This window comes from Miniopterus schreibersii, assembly GCF_964146895.1.
Source record: "Miniopterus schreibersii genome assembly, chromosome: 9".
Taxonomy (NCBI): Eukaryota; Metazoa; Chordata; class Mammalia; order Chiroptera; family Miniopteridae; genus Miniopterus; species Miniopterus schreibersii.
Genome location: NC_138118.1, coordinates 19,490,439 through 19,511,218, shown reverse-complemented (window position 1 = coordinate 19,511,218; position 20,780 = coordinate 19,490,439). Strand labels below are relative to the sequence as shown.

The window sequence follows — 20,780 nt, the reverse complement described above, 5'->3', positions numbered from 1 at the left end:
GCATCTATGTTCATCAGGGATAGTGACCTGTAATTTTCTTTCTTTGTGGTGTCTTTATCTGGTTTGGGGTTAGGATGATGCTGGTCTCATAAAAAGATTTTGGGAGTTTTCCCTCCTCTTGGATTTTCTGGAAGAGTGTGAGTAGAATAGGTGTTAATTCTTCTTCGAATGCTTGGTAAAACTCATCTGTAAATCCATCTGGTCCAGGACTTTCGTTTGTTGGGAGTTTTTTGATTACTGCTTCAATTTCATTAGTCGTTATTGGCCTATTCAGGTTTTCTGCCTCTTCTTGATTCAGCTTTGGAAGGTTGTATGCTTCTAGGAATTTGTCCATTTCACCCATATTGTTCAGTTTTTTGGCACATAGTTGCTCATAGTATTTTCTTACAATCCTTTGTATTTCTGTTGGGTCAGTTGTTATATCACCTCTTTCATTTCTGATTTTACTTATTTGGGTCCTCTCTCTTTGTTTCTTAGTGAGTCTGGGTAAAGGTGCATCAATCTTATTTATCTTTTCAAAGAGCCAGCTTTTGGTTTCATTGATTTTTTTGTATTTTTTTTTAGTCTCTATGTCATTAATTTATGCTCTGATCTTTATTATTTTCTTCCTTCTACTTCCTTGGGGCTTTTCTTGCTGTTCTCATTCTAGTTATTTTAGTTGTTGTGTTAGATGGTTCATTAGAACTTTTTGTTTCTTGAGATAGGCCTGTAATGCTATGGATTTTCCTCTCAGGACTGCTTTCGTTGTGTCCCATAGATTTTGGGTTGTTGTCTGGTCATTTTTGTTTTTTCCATGAATTGTTTGATTTCTTCCTTGATCTCGTTGGTAACCTATTCATTGTTTAATAGGATGTTATTTAGCTTCCATGTGTTTGAATATTTTTAAATTTTTTTTATAGTGGTTGATTTCTAGTTTCATGGCATTGTGATCCAAGAAGATGCTTGATATGATTTCAATCTTCTTGAATTTGTAGAGACTTGCCCTGTGCCCTAACATGTGGTCTATTTTTGACAATGTTCCATGTGCACTTGAGAAGAATGTGTATGCTGCTGCTTTGGGATGAAATGTTCTGTAAATGTCAATTAAGTCCATTAGGTCTAGTGAGTCATTTAAGGTCTGTGTTTCCCTGTTGATTTTTTGTTTTGATGATGTGTCCAATGCTGACAGTGGGGTATTAAAGTCCCCTACTATGATTGTGTTGCTGTCAATCTCCCCCTTAAAGTCCCCCAAGAAATATTTTATATATTTAGGTGCTCCTATAGTTGGTGCATAAAGGTTTATAAGTGTTATTTCCTCCTGTTGAATTGATCCCTTTAATATTATGTAGTGACCATCTTTGTCTCTTGTTATGGTCTTTATTTTGAAGTCTGTTTTGTCAGAAATAAGTATTGCTACTCCAGCTTTTTCCCCCCTTTCCATTTGCATGGAATATTTTATTCCATCCCTTCACTTTTAGCCTGTGTGAATCTTTTGCTCTCAGGTGGGTCTCTTGTAGACAGCATATATTTTGGTCCTGTTTTCTTATCCATTCAGCTACTCTGTGTCTCTTGATTGGACCATTTATTCTATTTACATTTAAGGTTACTATTTATATATACTTATTTAATGTCATTTTTCCCCTTTATGCTGATGAACCTTTCTCTCACTATTCCTTCTTTTTCTTAAAGCAGTGCTTTTAGCATTTCTTGCAATGCTGGTTTGGTGGTACTGAACTCCTTTAGCCTTTCTTTTCTTTTTTTTTTTCTTTTTTTTGTCTGGGAAGCTCTTTATTTCACCTTCAATTTTAAATGATAGCTTTGCTGGATAAAGCAATCTTGGTTGCATGTTCTTGCTTTTCATTACTTTGAGAACTTCATGCCACTCCCTTCTGGCCTGAAGATTTTCTATTGAGAGATCTGATGGGGGTTCCCTTGTAGATCACTGCTTGTCTCTCCCTTGTAGAGAGATCTTATGGGGGTTCCCTTGTAGATCACTGCTTGTCTCTCCCTTGTAGCCCTTAATATTCTCTTTGTCCCTGCCATTTTCCATTTTAATTATGATGTGCCTTGGAGTGGGTCTCTTTGGGTCTCTCTTGTTTGGAGCCCTCTGTGCTTCCTGAACTTGTGTGACTTTCTCCCTCACCAGTATAGGGAAGTTTTCTGTCATTATTTCCTCCACCATGTTCTTTATTCCTTGCTCTCTTTCCTCCCCCTCTGGCATTCCTATAATGTGAATGCTGTTTCATTTCATTTTGTCCCAAAGCTCCCTTAGACTGTCCTCATGCTTTTTAAGTGTTTTTTCTTTTTGCTGCTCTGATTGATTTTTTTCTGCCTTGTCTTCTAAGTCACTTATTCTATCCTCTGCTTCATTGAGCCTGCTTTTAATTCTTTCCAGTGTATTCTTGATATCAGATACAGCATTCGTTATTTCTGTCTGTTTTTTGTTTATGTTACATAACTTTTTTTTCATGTTTTCACTAAGATCTTTGATCTTACCATCTAGTGGCTTGTTTTTCTCATTAATTTCCTTGTGCATCTTTATAATCATTACTATGAACTCTTTTTCTGATAACTCGCTTAACTCTATCTCATCAAAGTCTTTTTCTGGCGATTTTTCCTTTTCTTTAATTTGGGGGTTGTTTCTTTTTCTCCTCATTTTGGTGGCTCTTAGTGTTTGTATCTATATATTAAATATATTTGTTGTCTCCCTGTCTTATGGGGAGGGATTTTGTATTGTGAGTCTAGTGGAGCCTTATACTTCTGAGCTCTTTGCTCTAGGTGGGTCCCTTTTGTGGGTTCTTTGGGATCTCCTGTTGTGGTTGGGTCTAGATTGTTGTTGATCAGTCCTTGGGAGGACTCTCCTCTCAGGTTGGCTAACTGTGTGTCTCAGCCCCAACCTTGTTGTGTAAGCTGGTGTATGGGTGCAGACTCTGTGGTGTTTCTTCAGTGCTCCCTATTTGCAATATGTCCACTCAGGCATGTTTCTCTGTTTTTTCCAAACTGGCTACATAGTATTTTAGGAGTAAATCGAGTCCGTGGCTGGGAGTGGGGGCGCTCTGCTACTTCTCACAGTGCTGCCATCTTCCCTCTCTCTCTGTGTTTTTTCTGTCATTCCTGGTGTCAGGTACAGGTGTTCTCACTGGTCATTGACTGTTTGGCAGGGGCTTGTGGTCACTTTGTGGTTTGTCAGTTGCCAAGTTTCTGCTAGGTGACTGCTCCTACTGAGATGGGAGCTTTGGACTCAGGTTGCCAGGGGCCTTATAATCATAAGCACACTTTTAACTCTGTTGTAAGAGCAGCATTTTTAAACCATGGAGTAATTAACTTTATCTGTGTAGATCAGAGAAGTGGAATGGAAGGATATGACAAGTGGAAATAGAGGATATTATAGACTAACAAAGACATACTCAAATACACCAGTATTGGATGTACTAGTATTTGGGGTGTGGGAGACTGTAAATAGTTTAGAATTGTTTAAAGTAGAAACAGTAGGAGATGAGACTAAAGAGAATGCTGAATCCAGATCAAGAAGAACATTGTGTATCATATCAAGGAAATTTGACTTTATTTGGTTATCTAGTGTTATGTACTTTGAAAGAAAATCTACTACAAAAACACACAAAACCCTCTTGAATCAGTTTGAGATTATAGTAGTTTGTGCATTCCTCCTTCTGCGGAAATCATTTACATAGACAAAGGGCATCCTATAAAATGTCTTTCACAGCACAGAGGAGCATTCTGGAAACAATAAGGAGGTAGACTGGATGACAGAGTTGAAAGCTATACTTTGGCTGTGAGAATGGGGAGGTGGGCAGGTCTGAGTGACTTGAGGGCTGATAGGATTGACAAGACTTCTTATATAAATCAGGGCTTTGATCTAACTTATTTCCTCATATTTAAGAGAGAAGAGGAAGCTTTAAAAATAATTATAACTATCCCTTGTGGTTTCATGGACAAAATCAGTGGAAATTGGATTTGGCCATATGTATTATTTAACTTTACACATGTCAAAGCCATTTATCGCATCTTTAGTGAATGCTACTTAAACACATTAAATAAAGGGGAAGGGGACACTGCCTCATAAGCTGAAATTATGAATTTATTTGTTTTATTGAGTCTAGATAATATTAAATTAGTTTTGGTGCTCTAAAAGATATTTTAGAACTTGACTGTGACCTTTTTTTTTTAAATTCTCTTCTGCTATTTACCTTATTTCTTTACCTACATTGTAATATTTACAGTTTTGATTTTATAACTTGGTTAGTTGGAGCAATACTTTGTTAAAGAAATACCAATTTCTTTCACATTATGGCATACCTAGAAAATGGTACATGTATATATGCAGTCCTTAAAGGCAATAGAAGGCTTCTTGATTTAGGAGACCACAAGCCAGGTACTCTGGCCTACACACCCTATTATACCACTCTGAAGCTGGAGAAAATTGCTCTCTCCTTATGTCCCCACAACCCATTCACACTGGTTGGAATTCTCTGAGTTATGAAATGGAACTTAAAGAAGTCATGCTCATGGGATGGACACCTGCATTTTTCAGCAAGTATTATGATAGTATTTGATATATTATACAGCAAAAATGCCAATTGACTCAAGGAAAAAATGCTAGAGGTCACATGGGGGTCTAGCAACATGGTAAGCATAACTTAGGACAACCTACAATCATTATGGAGAACATGACTGAAAGCACATGTTTTATTGATGAAGACTCAGGAGTCTTTGATAAGATATTATAAATATCCAGTCATTTCATTTCATAAATAAGAACACTTGAGACTAAAAAATTGTGTCTTGACTAGAAAGTAAATGACTTGAATAGAAGTTAAATGACTGGACTGTAAACTTTATGAAATCAGGGACAATTTGTAAACTGCTGTATTCCACTGATTGGTAGAGTGCATAACACATGGCAGAAGTTTCCTAAAATTTTGTTGAGTGCATGAATGAACTGGCCAGGGTCACATAGGTAATGGCAGAGTCAAAGGAGAATTGCAGTCTTCTATCTCCCAGCTCAATGATTTGATCCACTGTGTATAGACTGTATGTCAAATTGTTATCAACGTTCTGTGAATGAATAATTCACTATGTGGCACAAAGCACAAAAGGTCATGGACACATGCTAGAATTGAATATTTTAAAGATTTTCCTTTTCTTCTGTTTTGTAGCTGTTCCTATCCATCATATTCATAAATCAACCATGAAATATTTGTGTTGATATAAAGCTTATATTTATCTTAATAGATTTTTGTAAATATAGTTGATTTAAAAATCAACAAAGTTTGCCTTATATGAGCTTTCATAAATTTTTTTCTTTGGTAGTTATTGTATTTTGTTATTTTCTTCAGTAATAGAATATATTCAAGTTGTCTTTAGTTCCCATTAATTAAATGATGAAAGATAAAAGTTTAATAATTAATTACTGATGTGTCCCTATAAGTAAGCATTAAAATCAGAAAGAACACTGTCACTGAAAGTTTAAGTCACTCAAGAATTCATTAAACATTCATTAGTCTCACCTTAGTTAAAGGTGTCCTTGTTTACATATTTTCAGATTTGCATATGCATGCCCTGAACAAGATTTTAAAAATGTTTGTGATCCTATGACCACATTAATTATGAATAGATATTTGTGAAATCTTTACTGAATATGGTCATTTTTTTTTTTAGCAGGTTTTTTTGTATAGTTCAATATACAAGGTGATTACAAGATAAGGCAAGTGAATTTCCAGTTTGGGTACCTCCACCTCAATCCCTTAAATCCTGATCCAGTGGCTGCCAAAGCCAGAGGGCTTGGGGCAAGGTGTCTGGTCATGGGAAAAGCTGGTGTGGTTGGCCTTGCAGAAAGTTGGTGTGGTTGTCACTTCTACACACTCTGAATGACATCTTACTTCTCTAAGTATATGGTTTTTACCCACTTTTTGAGGATTGTGCTTCACAGAGAGGCCCCAGACCAGAGCGTATTTAAATTCTTTGACAAGATCTTTGTGAATCTTCATGCAGAAATCCTTTACAGTGACCCTAGGGTAAGACAGCATCACTGGGGATGTGTAATCTGTCAGCTGGCCTTGGGTTTGGTATAAATCCTCATTAGTTTCAAATAGTCCCACATCTTTCCCAACAGGTCGTCAGAATTCCAGCAATGATGGGCAGAGATGGCTAAATAGTGAGGCACCTTATAGATGATAGCCTTATCCATGGATACTGAGGATATACAGTTTCCTTCCATCACGTCAGTGAGGTCATCCGATGTGGCGTCGCTCTGCAGAGTCACATCAACATTCTGAGTTCTGAACTCTGGTCAGAGCTCCAGCACCCAGCTCACTCTGTCTGAGGGCAAGTGGCCGGCAGATGAACATCTCCCTTATTGTTCTTCTTTTGGCCTGTGCTAGGGGATGTGCTGCTCCAGCGAGTGCCAAAGCCTTCCCGCTCATTTTCAATAACCTAATGTCCTAAGACTTTCAGGACATTCAGAACAGGCAGGGTCAAGTTATACCTTCAGGCCACTGCAATGACTTGACAGCCTCTGCCTTTCCCATCCTTGGCATCCTCGCTAAGACCTGGGAGATTCAGGAGCTGGACCTTGGCACCTATGTACCTGATGACACCAGACACAGTGGGGAGAGTAGTGAAATCATAGGCTGCCCTGCACCGGAATATGCCCCCGCCGGGCTACTGAGTAGTGCTGACTTCCCCACTAGTGAAAATCCACGAACCCAAATCAAACTCTTATATAGGCCTCAGGGATGGGTAATTGTATGGACTGAATGAAAACAGTTTTGTGTATGCACATATATGCATTTTTTTCTAGTAAAGAATTTAAAACTTCTATCAGATTCTCAAATGGCTTTAAGAAACAAGAAAGTTTACACATCATTGCCCATAAAGCAGTGGTATCTAGAATAGTGTGGTAAGAATACATTAATAGGTAGAAGAATAGCTTGATAGACAAATAAGTTGGAATAGACAGATAAGGGGAAGCATATAAAAAAATTAAAAAGTATGTTTATGTATTTGGTGTATGATAAAGGTGACATCTACAATAACAGGAGACAATAGATTATTAAAGAAATAGTTCTCAGGAAAATAGATAATTATTTCAAAAAAAAATATTTTTACTTCTTCCCATATACCAAAATTCAGATTTATTAAAGATTTTATATAAAAATTAAAAAATGTATTAGAAAAAAATATAGATGAATTTTTATGTAATGTATGAGTCTTAAAAAAGACCTCACACCATTATTAAGAAATGAATTTTCTTCTGAATACAGGCAAATATAAGAACTTCACATAGAATATAAAAAGCAAATAAATCAGGGAAAACATTGCAATATAGTTGACAAGTTTTAATGTCATTAATACATAATTCTTTAAGACTTCAAAAGGAAAGATCAAAAGAAAAGGTGATCAAAGGCCAAGAAAAAAGCAATTTCTCAGAAGAAATACAAATAACCAGTAGACATAAAATGTTCAAATGTACTACTAATCAAAGATATTTAAATTTAAATAACAATAATGTACCACTGCCTAATATTAAGAAGCCTGATAACACTTAGTGTTTAAACTGGAACCAGGAAATGGGCCTTTCCATTCGCACACTGATGGTCGGATATTAAATAGCCATCCTGTTCTTTGAATGGCAGTTTGCCGATGTCTATCAAAAGTCTTAAAATAGTGCATAAAATTAGACCCATTAATCACTATTTTCAGAATGTATCCTAGGGAAGTAATTGCATAAATACTCACAAATGTATATTTATTCGAGAATTGTTTTTGCAGCATGTATTATAATGGTGGAAATTTAAAAATGTTAAGTAGGTTAAATGAATTGTGGCTGTGGTGGCACTACTTTCCAAAAATAGGCATGACGGTACTTCCAGTCCCACATGCTCTTTCTTAACATTGTCACTCCCCCATTTAGAGTTTGAGTCTGTTTTCCTTCCCCGCTGAACCTAGGCAGGACTTTGTGGCTGTCTCACTGAATAGAATATGATAAAAGTGAAATTGGGTGACCTTTAAAGGCAGTGTGACTAGCCACCTGGCTCTTTCTCTTTTGGGAATTTTTCTGCCTTGAAACCCAGCTTATTGTGAGGAAGTCCAGACCACATGGCAAGGTCATGCGTAGGTGTTCTAGCAGAAAGCCCCCCTAAGGTCGCTGCCCAAAGCCTGCATGTATTGGGCATGTAAGTAAATGAGATTTCAGATGATCCACCTTCCAGCCTTTGAGCCACTACAGCGATTCTAAGTAGAGAAGAGACAAGTCGTTGAGCTCTTTGAAATTGCAGATTTGTTAGCAAAATAAATATTGCTTTAAGTCACTATGTTTTGAAGTCATTTGTTACGTAGCTATAGTACCTGGAACAATGTTTTATCTAAAACTGGAATATTGTAAAACCATTACAAATGAAAATATAGATGAATAAATATATATGTTAAAATTTTAAAGACATTTACAAAGTGCAACTTGGAAAAGGGGAGATCATAAGAGCATATATAATTACATTTTGTGTGTGTGTGCACAGAAATGAACATGAATATCCCACAGTCAGCATGTGTATGAATAGAAAAAGAGGTTGATAAAGTATTTTCCAAAATGTAAATGGCAGATGTCTTCAAAAGCTGCGAATAAAGGGATGATTTATACTTTTTCTCACTTATCTTGCTGTATTTTCTAATTTTTCTACAAGTAGATGTTGATCATTTGTTCAATAAGGATGGAACAAATTTAGACTTAAATTAATCAACAGGTAAGTGCAAAATACAGAGAAACCTGGCTCAATAGCTAGCTGTTCATAAGAAAAAGACAGGTTTTTAAATTGATTACAAATTCAAAATCAGCCAACAGTGCTGTAACTGCCAAAATGTTAATGCAAACTTAGGTAGCAATTACAAAATTTTGGAGTCCAGAGGAATAGAGGCAATAGTCCTGTCATGTGACACACTGAATGGATCACACTTTGTGGTCCCTTGGATTAGGAAGCTAAGATTTCTTCCAGAAGAGACTGACCCAGATAGTGGTGGGGTCTAAAACAGGGTCATATGGTAACAGTAGAAACAACAGGGAATCCAGCTGTGTCAGGAAAGGAAAAAACATACCAGATACAACTGTAGAGAAGTAGTGTTAGACTACATCTGGATAATTTTAGAGTGCAAGAATTAAACAATAAAACTTCAGAGACAGATATGGCTCAAATGAAGATAATACTTCCAGTTACACTGAATTATGCAAAAATTGAAAGGACAGCTAAAGGATGGAGTAATAGGCCTTGGCTCTGCTGTGCAGTCATAGGATCAGGTCCCCAGCAATACATTGCCTGGGCAGTGTATTCCCGTTTAGAAGTCACTCTTTAGCACGCTTTTTTTTTTTTTTTTACAACCTGACTTTCTGAATTTCCAATCTTTGATAATTGGCACAGCTGAACTACGTTTGGCAGAGATTTTGTCAGAATTAAGGACTCATATTTCTGAAGATGATATGTGCCTTAATTAAATCTCCTTATTAAAACTCTCTATCTTTGATTGACAGTGTCTGTCTCCACATAGCACAAAATATGCTTTGGACATTTCTTATGTAATTTTATTAATGTGGATAGCTCATCTTAGTCACTTAGCCCCACAAAGCAAACTTTTAGGCTTCTTTGTGTAGATGAGCAGAGTGTAGATCTGCCTCTTATGTACTTCCTTTAAGTGCGCTTCCTGACATATTAGAAAACCGGTTAGCTATAGATAGAAGATTTTATAAAGCTGTTTAAAGAAAAAAGATATAGTTCCTTTTTTTCCTACCAGCAATTATGAGGAACTGATTTCAATGGAGCATTTGAAAGAAAAACAATGTCCTTCCCAAGTTTTGTTATGATCCTTGCAATTTTCCTGTCATGAGAATCCTTACCTATGGATCTGCCCTCTCACTCTCAGATTTAGATAGGACTAATAGGTTTCAGGAGGTCTGTATGCTCGATAAAACTTCATCCTACCTTTGCTAAAATGTAGGCACAGGTCTTGATATTTGGGCCAAATGGTCCTTTGGTCTTGAAAACAGGAGGTGAGAGGGGTTATGAAATTAAGAGCATAGTCCCAGGAAATATATGGTTTTATTCTCTTGACTTTCATCTAGATACATTCAAATAACTAGACCCAGCATGTGGCATTGAATCATGAGGATTTTCTGTATAAAAATGATTACATTTGGTTTGTTAAACTCTACCTAAAATGACCTTAAACAGTTCTTAACATAATTCAATAAAAATCTTACATAATATCAGAGAAACTCTGTGTATAACATTCAGGAGAAGATAAAGATAAAGAATAGATTATTTAAGTATTCCATTTACTGGAAACAATGTCTTTTTGGACTATATCTAAAACAATTTAAAGTATTTGCTATGGAAATGTGAAAAGACAAATTTCCACTCAGAAGATAAATAATAACAGAAGCAAAAAAGATAAAGATGTATGAATGCATGATATTTTTTAAAGTCTTTACTAATCATTTGGAAAGCTTTTTTCCCCTCAAAAATTCACAGTGCAAATTATGTTCAGATGATCTGCACTGACTATTTACCACTAGTTGAGACATAAATCACTTTCAAACAAAATTATTCCCAGGAATAATCCATATATGAGTAACTTGCTTCACTAGTTGTGAAAATTCCTGAACCACTTAGCAAATTGGTGAAATGTCCTTTTTCTTGCAGGAAGAAATGGTATATGGGAAAGGAGTACTTGCATTGATTCATGTTTGTCCCCTTGAATGGGAGCCATTCAGTTGGATCAATTAATTCCCACTAGTGACTTCTGTTCATTTGGTGGGCAGCCCCTGAATTCTATTTTTTACTGATCAAGCACCAAAGAAAGTTTGATCTCATTGACAGACATGAATGCGATAGAAACAAAATCAGACAAATCCTGCCCCTTAAAACACTCACATTTTAGCTTAGTAAGTATCTCTAAGTATAAAGGACTGAAATATGAACATGTGATCAAACGTGATCATGTTTCCCTGGGAGTAGTCATGTATTTACCTAAATTATGGGTTGCTCACTGATTGGATTTGGGAGAATCCTAAGTTTGGAAGTAAAATTTGTAGTCATTACTACACACATGTTGAGAAATCACAACCATGTTTTCAGATCTTGTTATCCTCTTTGCCTTTGCTCCACACCTAGGAAACTCACTCCATGGCAGGTTGTAGCAATGCAATGGTGGAACTCACAGCTTTTGGGATATGATGACCTGAGTCCTAACCCATCTCTATCACTTATCAGCTGTGTGACTAAGCCAAGTTACTTAACATTCTTAGGTTCTGGGTTCTTCATCTTTAAAATAGGGATGGCACTCCTACCTCATGATTTTGTGAAGATTAAATAGTCTAATGCAAGTAACATGCTTAGGGAAAGGCCCGGTGGAGGCTACAGTGCAGGACTCAATGATTATAGCCATTATTGCTATTACTGCTTTGATGGTGGTGTACACATAAGAAAAAAATAGCAAACCTTGTTCATTGTATGGATTTTGCTCTCTATTAGTTTATGTGTGATTGAGCAGGAATTTTCTTTTCTGTATGCTTGTGGTTGCTATTGTTTATTTTTATATACTCCAGCATTCTTTTTAAGAGAATAACGTGCGGCCTTGAAGACTGACTACATAAAAGTGGGATCTGCCAGCCATATCCCTAAGAAACTGTTCTAATTTACAGGAACCAGGTGTCTGAAATTTGAAAAGTGTACTAATAGGAGAAGGATTTTTTAATTTGGTGACACAGACTTTTCTTTTTCTAGTAAAAGTATCTCAGAGAAATTAAAAGGATGATTTGTCTCTTCTTGGGGAATAATTTATAGATTATGATTTCTTTCGTTTCAAGGCAACATAAGTGTGATTTGGAGCAAGATTAAGCAAAGCATCTAGATTCAACTATACACTTGTCAATAACTTTAGTGGTTCTCAAACCTGGCAGCTCATCAATATACTCTGGGAAACTCTTTAGAATGGAGACTTGTGTAAAATCTTGGTCCACTGAGAGCTGATTAGGTGCATGAGGAGGTGGGGATGTGGTTACACAAGGCCTAGTGGAGACCTTGCCCTCGAGGCAGGAGGGAATGGGAGTACCCGGAGAGAAACAAAGCTGAGAGCATGTCAAGCTGTGAGACATACTTCCTGTTGTTCAGGGTTTTATCCTGATTCAATTTGAATTTCCTTAGAAAATTTGGCAAAGCTACAGAAAAATTATTAATGGTCCAGTTGTGATCATTAATTTTTCAGCTGCCATCAACATGTCCCCTCAAGGGTAAGAATCCTAGGGCTATGAGAGTATTTTGCCCCAGAGGCAACTTGAGAAATCGGGAAGCATAAGACCAGGAATTGCAAATATCTTCTATGTTTGACCAGTATATTCAGTGAATATACCTGATTTAAACATCTGCTTTAAAGATGCCTACTTCATTCTGAGAATATGAATGGTTTAGGAAGGGTTTATAGGATTATTCTAAGAAGAGGATCCATCTTAGACAACCTCGCAGATTGTCAGCTTTAGTGTTTTGAAGTCCTGGTATGGCTTTTAAAGAAGATATTTTCAAAATTCTAAGACCTGTGTATGAAGTCAGAGGGAGTGGCATTGCCTTGGTTTTCTGGTACTTGGAAAGAAGCTGTGCTTTCTTTAGTTTTCCTCACTTCAGTAAATGTAGGGTGATCACACATTCCAGTGTGCCTGGTGTTGTAGAGTGAAAAATGGGTGTAATACTTTGTAGTAACTATCACCAAAAGGTGGAGCCTGGCTCCTCACCCCTTAAATCTGGAGCTGGCTGTGTGATCTTCTTTTGAAACATTGAGTGTAGTCAAAATGATGAATTACAAGTACAGTGGTGCCTCGGTTTTTGAATGTCATCCGTTCTGGAAGACCGATCAAGTTCTGAAAAGTTCAAAAACCAAGGGATCCACAGCCGGCAGCTAGGCCTCCGGATCTTGCCCTCAGCGGAAGCCGTGTGGCATGTTCGACTTCCGAAGAGTGTTCGAAAACTGAAGCATTTGCTTCCAGGTTCAAGGCGTTCGTAAACTGAAATGCTCTTCAAGGGACATGTTCAAAAACCGAGGTACCACTGTAATATGAATTATGAGCCTAGGTCTCAAAAGGTCTTATAGCTTTAACTTTTATTGCTTGTAGAACTCTGTTGCCACCATGTGGGTGAGCCATCCTGGTACATTTGCTCCCATACCCCTGCTTGATGACAGCCAGACATATAAGTCTAGAGAGAATCAGAGGCCATCTAGATAATTCAGCCACCAACTGCTTGTGAACCCAGAGGAAATAAGTTAAATAGGCTCCTAACAGACATAGAGAATCATGAGCTAAATAAATGTTGCTTAAATCTAGTGGGTAGTATCCTATGGAGCAAAAGCCAACCCACACACCTAGAACAGTCCTAGTTTAGACCTGTTGTCATAGTGTAATTTTTAGTAATGCCTCCTTTCATTTTCAAAACTATCCTTGTTTAAGTGTAGGTTCTACAGTCAATTTAAGTAAATAGTGCTACCATCTAATTATTTGCTAAGCAAATTTTACATTTAAAATTGTAAATTAGATAGCTATTTTCTGGGTAAATCCCTTAAATGAATTCCTATGCCGTTTAGAGTAAAATTCAAACTCCTTTTATGATTTTATGTAATCTGGCCCCATTTCCACCTCTACAGATTTCACTCATGCCATTCTCCTTCTTGTTCCATAGTCCAAGACACTGGCTTCCTTTTTGTTCCACAAACATGCGAAGGTGTTTTTGTTTGTTTGTTTTTAACCTCAGGGACTTTGTTTTCCTTCTGCTTGCAGTGTCCTCCCTCCTGTTCTTCACATCCTTTAGTGCTTAGCTCTGTGCCACAGCCTCCAGGAAGCCTTCCTTGACTCCACTACTCAAAGGAGCTTCCCCTCAGCCTCACTCACCACACACTATTCATTTCCATTATATAATTTATCACAAAATGTAATTAAAAAATAAATTAGTTCACTTGACACCTACCATCAGTCTCTCCCACTAACAAGTAAGCTCCTTGAGAGAACTGCATACTAAGGTCTTAGGAGAGCACTTGCAGAGGGGAGCTAAATAAATATTTGGTGAATAAATGCTGTATGCTTAACTCCACGCTTAGAACTGAGATCCTGGATTTGAGTTTTTTCCCTTCTGTTTCTATGGTGGTTTATTTTGAAAAAATTACTTATCATTGTGGCACCTGTTTGTTATCTTGAATATTTAGAAAATGGGATATTAAATGTGATGATGAATGTAAGAGTGCAAGGTTGATTGGAATGTGTTATTAAATGTCAGCTATTATTATTTGCCTTTATCTCTCCAAATGATGTGCTGCTCTTACATCAAATATATATTTATTTAAAATATTTTTTATAAAGATGAAGTTCTTTTATTAAGGGTCAAGGTCCTTGCTTGCTTGTAATTATCTCAAAGTGAAAAAAGCACTGCCAACCCCGTTCCCTCCTGTCTTGTGTCCTTTGAATTATGATTATTTTTTGTTGCATGTGATTGAGCTGAAGGCAAAATAACAGTAGTGGCTCATCCTACTATAAGTCTTGTCTTTTGTAATTTATTTCTTGTCTTTCATATTATAGATTTTTTTTTAAAGCTCATTTTGAAACGGACATATCAGCTAGTTCTTACAGGTGCTTTTTGTGACAACGGAAACAATATCTTAGACTGATAGCTCACAGTACCACCTCAGCATCGCTTTAAAAATGATGAGATTTGCTCCTAATTTGATGTTGAATGATTACAAGACTGGAATTATGGGGATCAAAAAGCCAGTGCTGTTTTCAAAGAAATACTTCTGAATATCAGTACATGTAGGTAGAGCACGATGCAATTATTCTATTAATAAATAAATGATTAATATATAAATATGTATTACAGTGGGAACATATTTCACAAAGGCCTTTTTAAATGAATTGATATAGAAAACAATTCAAATAAAAGGAAGCACAGTATATTTTAAATATGTTTTTCAGCAAAGGCATATTGGTAGCACCTACAAAATGCATATTTTTTATGTTTATAAATTACCCTAAATGCTTTCTGTTAAACACTTGCCCAGGACTGGCCGACCATGGCAAGACTGATACTGACAATGTGGGCCTTGATTTTTCTCTCTTCGTTTGGCATCCCTTGCCAAGGGGAGCACAAATATCTCACATTTAGGACAGGCAGTATTTTTCCTCTTTATCTTTTTTTCCAACGGAAAGTGTAACATGTATACACAGTAAACCTTCCGACAGTACAGAGGTGTTCATGGTAAAACATCAATCTTCCTCTCACTGTAGGTTCTTGTTCCTCTAGGCTCCCCCAGGAGTAACCGCTGCTGAGTTCCTTCTGTATATCTGTTCTATGACTATGCACATATATTTTACATACATGTAGATGATGTTTATCTTAGCATCAAGAAGAATCTCGCCTCGCCCAATCATTCTCTTTTTTGGACAATTTTCTTAACCTTTGTTTATATCAGATGCCTCATCTATATAATTAACGCAACTTCGTAGAGTCCATTTGGGATTAATTGGTTATTACGCATGAATCCCCTGAAAGAGCATCTAGCACAAGGAAAATACTTGGTGTTAACTATTACTGTGTTCATATTTTTGCCCAAGATCTTGCATCACTGATTGACATAATTATATTTTAATAGGTGTATTTAAATTTTGAATCCAAATGATTTCAACTCAAGAAAAAAGTTCTATGGTGTAGACTTTAAGAAGCTACACACAGACAAATTCTTACCACGTTCAAATGAGTATTAAACAGTCTTTTAAGCATGACCTTAGAATATAAAGCTTTTTTACTACAGAGCAAAATTTACCTCTCCTTAGATACCTTTACTCTAATGCTGTATGCCAGAGGAAAATAAAGCAATGCAAATAAGGATTTTATTTTTATTTATTTTTTTAAAATATGTTTTTTATTGATTTCAGAGAGAGGAAGGGAGAGGGAGAGAGAGATAGAAATATCAATGATGAGGGAGTCATTGATCGGCTGCCTCCTGCGTGACCCCTACTGGGGATCGATCCACAACTAGCATGTGCCCTGACCAGGGATCGAAACCCTTACCTCCTGGTTCATAGGTCGACGCTCAACCATTGAGCCATGCCGGCCAGGCCAAATAGGGTTCTTATATATTTCTTTGTGTTTACTCGTCTGCTCATGTATTTATTTAAAATATATTTCCTGTGCCTTTATATCAGACATAAGCTTAGGCAAATAAGAGACAAATAAAATACAGTCTCTGTTATCATGGAGTTTACAGGACAGTGGGTAAGAAATTAGTGAGATAATCACATACCTGATATTGTAATAAAAGTAGAAACGCACGATATGTTTGTCTGTGTGTATAACCTGATCTAATGTAAGGTGTGATGGAGGCCCTTTCAGTGGAAGTTTGAAGGAAAAAGAATTTGATCTTAGAATTTTATTTCCAGCCAATTTGTCATTCAATTCTGAAGGTAACTGAAAGTTATTTTCTGCTATTGAAAGGCTTATAAAATATATCACTCATATGTTTTCCTAGAGCACATTGTTGAATGATATATTCTAATAGAGTCTTTCTTACTCTCATTTTCTCGACAAAACCCTTATTCTTCCTGTCCACACAGAAATCTACAAACTCAATTTGAATGCCTACACATGTTATTATTTACTTTATTTCATTTATCACTTTATAGAGTTTGTGTTCATTTTGCTACTGTGCTTTTAATTTTAGTCTGTACTATTAATAATAATTTAAAATGTATATTAAATAATAATATATATTAAAATGTTAGGCTTGTGGTGTTTCTGTGAAAATAAAAACAATGATTTCAGTTCTCATAAGTATTTGATTTGTCTCATATTGATGCATATTTTGATATTACAAAGGTGAGACTTTGCTATTAGACAATATACTTTGAGTGAGTGTGTACATCTATATAATTTTTCAACCTGTGCAAGCATATCTAAAAAATATGTCATATGTTGGATTGTTGTGTCAAAGGTTTCTGCATTTTTGATAGTTATTGCCAAATTTCTGTTCATAAGAATTGCACCAATATATATTTCACTCAGCATTACAGGGTGTCCCCAAAACATGTATACACACATTAACAGCTGATAGCTCAATTGATGTTTCTTTCTTTTCAGCCAGACTAAGCTTCGAACAAAGGAAATTCATCCTAAAATGAATGAAAACGCAGTTGAAGTACAGACACTGCTTTTATAATTATTCAAAGTGTGTGTACATTTTTTGGGACACAGGGTGTCTCCCCCAAAATGTATACACACTTTAACAGCTGATAACTCACTTAATTTTCATGTTTAATTGATTTGAAATAAGGGGTGAAGCCAGACTAAGCTTTGAACAAAGAAAATTTATCCACTAGACTTTTTTATGGGGAGACATAAAAGATAAAGTTTATGGTACAAAACCAGCAACAGTTGATGAATTGAGGGAGCACAACTACCGAACGAAATGATTCTTGATGTTTGCGATTCCATTGCTTCGCGTTATCAGCAGTGGCTGGACCAGAACACTCATCAGTTTGAAAACAGACCAAAAAAAAATTACTCATTTCTGTAGATTCTTTAAAATTTTGAAAATGAACTGTATGTTAAAAAGCATTGACTTTATAATCATTCAAAGCACATTTTTGGAGGGACACCCTATATATGAGGATGCCTGTTTCCCTATAGTCTTACTAATGGATTATTTTTTCAAGTTTTCAGCTTTTGTAAACATGATACAATAAAACAGCATCTCAAAGTAAGTTTAATTATTTTTTCCATTAGAAGTGAGTTTGAGCATTTGTTTATATGTTTAAAAGCTACTTGCATTTTCTTTTCATAACTTTTTTTAGTTTTAAAAACTTATATATTCTAATAAGAGTAGTCCTTTGTCTCTGATAGAATTACAATTTGGGGGGAGGAGTTGCCTTGTGAGTTCATTTATGGTACTTCTTGACATGTAGATTTTTTTTTTTTTGGTAGTGATAGTTTTCAGTTTTTCTCTGAGGACTGAATTTTGAGTTATGGTTAGAACATCCTTTCCCACTCCAAGTTTATATGTGAGTTCTGCATAGTTTCTTCCAGTACTTCTGAAGTGTCTTAATTGTATTACAATTACACTTTTGCTTATAATCATTACTTGTGAAGTGTGTAAAAAAAAAAAAAATCACTCCAAATTGTTTTCTTGATTTCAGGGAGAGCATAAACTGGAGCTCAAGGGCCCTAAAGGAGACTGGGTTTTGGTGGGTGCTTATAGCCTTGAAGAGGGGTCCTAAAGGGCTACAACCTGACAGGAAGGGTGAAATGGACATAGAAAGGCCTTGACAGAGGCTGATGTCAGCTCTGAAACGTTTCAGTTTCTAGGAGTGGATAAACACAATCCCATGTTTATAGTGTCCATATTGTAGCATGTATCAGTAATTAATTTATTTTTATTGCCAAATATTATAACATTATATGAATATACCGCATTTTGTTTATTCATCAATTGATAGATATTTGGGTTGTTTACACTTTTGGGATATTGTGAATAGCACTACTATGAACATTTATTGTGTAAACATATGTTTTCATATGTTTACTTAGGAGTGGAATTCCTGGGTCATATCCTAACTATGTGTTTACCTTTTTTTTTTTTAAGTTTTTTTATCTTTATTGTTGAGAATATTACAGATGTCTCCTTTTTATCCCCACTGATCCCCTCCACCCCACATCCATCCCACCCCCAGGCTTTCCCCATACCAATGTCTGTGTCCATGGGTTATGCTTATAAACATATAAGTTCTTTGATTAATCTCTCCCCACCCACTCTCCCCTCCCCACCTTCCCTCTGAGATCCCTCAGTCTGTTCTATGCTTCTGTGTCTCTGGATCCACCTTGTTTATCACTTTATTTTGTTTATTATATTCCACATATAAGTGAGATCATGTGGTACTTGTCTTTCTCTGACTGGCTTATTTCCCTTAGCATAACACTTTCTAGTTCCCTCCGTGCTGTTCCAAAGGATAAAAGGTCGTGCCTCTTTACAGCTGCGTAGTATTCCATGGTGTGAATGTCCCACAGCTTTTTATCCACTCATCTACTGATGGGCACTTGGGCTGTTTCCAGATCTTAGCTGTTGTAAATTGTGCTGGTATGAACGTAGGGCTGCATAAGTTCTTTGTGATTGGTGTTTCAGGTTCCTTAGGATATATTCCTAGAAGTGGGATCACTGGGTCAAATGGCAGGTCAATTTTCAATCTTTTGAGGAAACTCGATACTGCTTTCCATAGTGGCTGCGCCAGTCTGCATTCCCACCAGCAGTGTACTAGGTTCCCCTTTCTCCACACCCTCGCCAGCACTTGTCATTTGTTGACTTGTGGATGGCAGCCATTCTGACAGGTGGGACGTGATACCTCACTGTGGTTTCAATTTGCATCTCTCTAAAGATTAGTGACTTTGAGCATTTTTTCATGTTTCTTGGCCATCTGTACGTCCACTTTGAAGAAATATCTTTAGGTCTTTTGCCCATTTTTTAACTGGATTGTTTGTCTTCCTTTTGTGAAGTTGTATGAGTTCCTTATATATTTTGGGTATTAACCCCTTATCACATGTATCATTAGCAAATATATTCTCCCATGCAGTGGGCTCCCTTTTCATTTTGTTGATGGTTTCTTTTGCTGTGCAGAAGCTTTTTATTTTGATGCAGTCCCATTTTTTTATTTTCTCCTTCGTTTCTCTTGCCCTAGGAGATGTATCAGCAAACATATTGCTCTGAGAGATGTCTGAGATTTTGTTGGCTGTGTTTTCCTCTAGGATTTTTATGGTTTCATCTCTTACATTTAAGTCTTTTATCCACTTTGAATTTGCTTTCGTGTATGGTATAAGTTGGTCGTCTAGTTTCATTTTTTTGCATGTTCTAAATTGAGTGAAAAAATTCATTGAGAATGAAGGTGAAGTTAATAAATTTTTGGATGAACAATAACTGTGAACATTTGTCATCTATAACGTGGCACCAAAGAAAATGCTAAAGATTTTTTTTTTAAATTTATTGGGGTGACATTGGTTAATAAGATTACATAAGTTTCAAGTGTACAATGCCATGACACATCATCCATATATTTCATGTGTGCCCACCGCCCAACGTCAAACCTTCTGTCACCCTATTTTTAATCTTCTTTACCCTTTTCTAACCCCATCCCCCCTTCCCTCTTGCAACCATCATCCTGTTGTCTGTGTTTATGAGTTTTTGTTTGTTTTTCCTTTTTGTTCATTTGTTGCTTTCAGTTTTATATCCCACATATGAGTGAATTCATAAGGTCCTTTACTTTTTCAGTCTTACTTATTTTACCCAGCATATTATTCTCAAGGTCCATCCACTTGATGGCAGTGTTTCATCCTTTCTTATGGCTGAGTTGTGTTCCATCCTGTACATGTCCCACACCTTCTTTATCCAATCACCTATCGAAGGACACTTTTGTTGTTTCCATGTCTTGGCCACTGTGAATAATGCTGCAATGAACATAGGGCTGCATATATATTTGCAAAAAAATGTTTTCAAATTTTTCTGGGTCATATGGTGGCTCTGTTTTTAATTTTTTGAGAAACCACCATACTGTTTTCCACAGTGGCTGTACCAGTTTTCAGTCCCACCAGCAGTGAATGAGGGTGTTTTTTCTCCACACCCTCTCCAACACTTGTTATCACTTATCTCATTGATAATAGTCATTCCGACAGGTGTGCGGTGGTATCTCACTGTAGTTTTGACTTACATTTCCCTCATAGTGT

The 20,780-nt window shown here is 36.5% G+C and overlaps 1 pseudogene across 1 annotated transcript in view; it reads right to left on the bottom strand.

Moving 5' to 3' along the window:
- Nucleotides 1-5,744: 5,744 nt before the first annotated feature.
- LOC308562053 (developmentally-regulated GTP-binding protein 1 pseudogene) overlaps nt 5,745-20,780 on the bottom strand; it is a 49,644-nt pseudogene continuing 34,608 nt past the window's right edge. Inside the window, exon 2 of the transcript in view lies at nt 5,745-6,685. The product of the transcript in view is annotated as a developmentally-regulated GTP-binding protein 1 pseudogene (transcript). The remainder of the gene's footprint in view (nt 6,686-20,780) is intronic.